Below are 4,318 nucleotides of genomic sequence, written 5' to 3'. Positions count from 1 at the left end.
TTATGATGCTTTCTGCAACTAGAACATGACCCTCTTTTCTTACTGCATTATTAGCAGCTTTATGTTTTTCATTTATTTCACTTCCTAAAATTTGCTATCCTAGAACTTGCTCTATAACTAACCTTGATCGCAGAGATCTGCATGTCTCTCTCTCCTGAATGCTGGGATGAAAACATGTACCACAGGCCAGAATTTCAGTGTTTCTCTACTTGGAACATGGTGTAAAGAAGGCAGGCCTAGGAATCAAGAGATCTGCTTGCCTCAGTCTCCTGGTATTAAAGGTGTGTTCCATCATGCGTGGAACAAAGTTTAGCTGGGTGAGGTCTGGCCCAAAAATTATCACTCTCTTAATACATTTATCTCATTGAATAGGAGTCAAGTCAATTTCACTTGAACCAAACATATTATATGTTTTTTTTTTCCTTTTTCAATTTGCTATTTTTCACTAAAATGCTCTTCATGGGACGAAACCAGAGGCTGATACACCTGAGAGCAGAAGGAAGACAAACTCTTCTTCTCTGAGTGACTCCCCTACAGTCCTCAAGACACACAAATCAAGGAGAAGTCTGGGACAGGACTCTTCTTGTTTTTGCCTGCATCCAGAACTGAGTGGTCACACAGCTCTCAGAACACAGATCAGGCTATTAATAAACAGGTCTACAGGAGTGCTGACACGCAGGCTTACAAGAAGATCAAGACACTAACAGAGAGAACAACACAAGCTAACACCAGAGACAACCTGGTGGTGAAAGGCAAGTGTAGGAAGCTAAGAAAAGAAACCAAGACTATTTCATACCACTAGAGCTCAGTTCTCCCTCCAAAGCAAATACTGAATATCCAAAAACACTGGAAAAACATGGTTAAGATTTAACATCACACCTCATAATGATGATAGAGGACTTTAAGAAGGACATAAAAAAGTCCCTTAAAGAAATAAAGGAAAACAGAGGTAAACACTTAGATGCCCTTAAAGAAGAAACACAAACATCCCTTAAAGAATTACAGGAAAACACAACCAAACAGGTAAAGGAATTTAACAAAACAACCCAAGATTTAAAAACAGATATATAAACGATAAACAAATACAAAGGAAGAGAACCCTGGAGATAGAAATCCTAAGAAAGAGATAAGGAGTCATAGATGCAAGAATCACACATAATATAAGAGATAGAAGAGAGATTCTGAGGGCAGAAGATACCATAGAAAACATGGACACAACTGCCAAAAAAAAAAAAAACAACAGTAAAATGCAAAAAGCTCCTAACTAAAATCATCCAGAAAATCAAGGACACAATGAGAAGATCAAACAAGAATAAGAAGTATAAAAGAGAGTCAAGACTACCAAATTAAAAGTCTGCTAAATATCTTCAACAAAATTATAGATGGAAAATTCCCTAACTTAAAGAAAGAGATAGCCCACAAACATAAAAGAAGCCTACAGAACTCCAAATAGATTGGACCATAAAAGAAATTCCTCCTGTCACATAATAGTCCAAACACCAAATGCACAAAACAAAGAATATTAAAAGCAGTAAAGGAAAAAGGTTAAGTAACATATATAGGCAGACTTATCATAATTAACCAGACTTCTCACCAGGGACTGATCCTGGGCAGAAGTCATATAGACTCTAAGAGAACTCAAATGCCAGCCCAGGCTACAGTATCCAGCAAACCTCTCAATCAACATTCATGGAGAAACCAAGATATTCCATAAAAAAACAAGGTTACACAATAACTTTCCAGAAATTCAGCCCTACAAAAAATAATAGAGAGAAAGCTCTAACCGAAGGAGAGAAATTTCAACTGGGGAAAAGAAAGAAATTTATTTTCTTGCATCAAGCCTAAAGGAAGTGAGACACAAACATAGTTACACCTCAAACAACAAAAATAACAGGAAACAACAATTATTTTTCCTTACTAACTCTTAACATCAAAGGACTCAATTTCCCAATAGAGAGAAATAGACTAATAGACTGGATACTTAAAGAGGACCCAGCGTTTTGCTGCATAAGGAAAACACACCTCAGTGACAAAGACAGCCACTACCCCAGAGTAAAAGACTAGAGAACAATTTTCTCACCAAATGGTCCTAAGAAACAAGTTGAGGTAGCCATTCTAATATCAAACAAAATTGACTTTCCATTAAAAGTTTTCAAAAAGAAGAGGAAGAATTTCATATTCATCAAAGGAAAAATTTACTGAGAAGTACTCTCAAATCTGAGTCCCTCTGTTCCAAATGCAAGGACACCTACATTCATAAAATGAACCTTACTAAAGCACAAAGCACACATTGCACAACACACAATAATAGTAGGAGATTTCAATACCCCTCCTCTCATCAATGGACAGATCATGGAAGCAAAAAGTAAAGAGAGACATAGAGAAACTAACAAATTTTCCGCCAAATGGATTTAACATATATTTTTAGCACACTTCGTCCTAAAACAAAAGAATATAGCTTCTTCTCAGCACCTCATGGTACCTTTTCCATAATTGGCCATAAAATCAGTCACAAAACAGGCATAAACAAACACAAGAAGATGTAAATGATCCCAGGTATCATATCATCTTACTACAGACAAAGGCTGTCTCTTCAATAACAACTAAAGCACAGAAAGCCCATATACACATATAAGTTGAACAATGTTCTACTCAATGATAGCTTTGTCAAGGAAGAAATAAAAAAAGAGAAATGAAATTAAGAACTTTTTAGAATATAATGAAAATGTAGGTACAAGATTCCCAAAATTATGGGATACAATGAAAGTAATGCTAAGAGGAAAACTAATAACTCTGAGTGCTTCCAAAAAGAAACTAGAGGGAGCATACATTAACAACTTGACAGCACCCATAAAAGCTCTAGAAAAAAAAAAGAATCAAATACACTGATTTAGGAAATAATTAAACTCAGGCCTGAAATCAACCAAGTGAAAACAAAAAAGAACTAAACAAATTAACAACAAAACTAGGAGCTGGTTGTTTGTGAAAATCAACATGACAGATTAACCCTTAACCCGACTAACCAGAGGGCACAGAGAATGTATTCAAATTAACAAAATGAAAGGGAGGAGTTGAACAGTAGTGGCGGTGGTGACTCTAACAACTTGGGACTCAGTGCAAGTACCACAGACTAAACCAAGATCATTTCGAGGATCTTCAGGCTTTCCTCTGTTTTTTGTTAAGTAGTCTCTGGGCAATTGAGGAGGAACATTGGTGTTACAGCTGTGATGTTTAATAAGGAACTTGATCCTGTACAGAAACTTCATGGACAAGATTAAAGAGGTCAAAACAAAGCAACAGACATCTGGAGGACCTGTTGATACTGGCCCAGAGTATCACCAATATCTGGACAGAGAGCTTTTTAACCTTAAACAAATGTTGGTAAAGGAGAGATGGATAAGTTTCCTACCTTCATCTTTGAGGATCCCAAATTTGAAGTCATTGACAAACCCCAGTCTTGAGGAACATATACCATGTGGCAATTTCTAATAAATTAGTAGTAAAACTAACCTAAAATATTCAAATAAACATTCACTTTACAGTTAAGAAATGAAAAGGGAGACATAACAGCAGAATGTGAGAAAATTTACAAAATCATCAGATCCTACTAAAAAAGCCAATAATCAACAAAACTGGAAAATCTGGATCAAGTGGAAAATATTCTAGACAGATACCTGATATCAAATTAAATCAGGATCAAATAAACCATCTAAACATTCCCATAACTTCTAAAGAAATAAAAGAAGTTACTAAAAGTCTCTCAACTGAAAAATACCCAGGATAAAATGGGTTCAGTGCAGCATTCCATCATAACTCCATCGAAGACCTTATACCAATACCGTCCAAACTATACCACAGAATAGAAGAAATAGAAGAAACACTACACAATTTATTTTCTGAAGCCACAATTATGCTTATAACTAAAACACCCAAAGACCCAACAAAAAGCAAGAATTGCAAACCAGTTTCCGTTATGAATATCGATGCAAAAATACTCAATAAAATTCTTGCAAACCAAACCCAAAAACAATTCAAAACAATCGTCCATCATGATCAAGCTGGCTTCATCCCAGGGATGCAGGGATGGTTTAATATACAGAAATCCATAAACATAATCCACTATATAAATGAAATCAAAGGAAAAAAGAAAGATAATTATTTCATTCGATTCTGAGAAAGCATTTGACAAAATTCAACACCACTTCATGATAAAAGTCCTGGAAAGATTAGGAATTCAACATCCAAATCAAAACATAATAAAAGCAATATACCGCAAAACAGTAGCTAATATCAAGGTAAATGGAGAGAAACTTGAAGC

At 35.5% G+C, this 4,318-nt stretch overlaps 1 pseudogene; it reads left to right on the top strand.

The window, feature by feature from the left end:
• The first annotated feature begins 293 nt into the window (after positions 1 to 293).
• Positions 294 to 3,551, top strand: LOC103691583 (ATP synthase-coupling factor 6, mitochondrial pseudogene; annotated as a pseudogene).
• Positions 3,552 to 4,318: the final 767 nt, after the last annotated feature.

This window comes from Rattus norvegicus, chromosome 4, assembly GCF_036323735.1.
Source record: "Rattus norvegicus strain BN/NHsdMcwi chromosome 4, GRCr8, whole genome shotgun sequence".
Taxonomy (NCBI): domain Eukaryota; kingdom Metazoa; phylum Chordata; class Mammalia; order Rodentia; family Muridae; genus Rattus; species Rattus norvegicus.
This window is presented reverse-complemented; position numbering and strand designations above follow the sequence as displayed.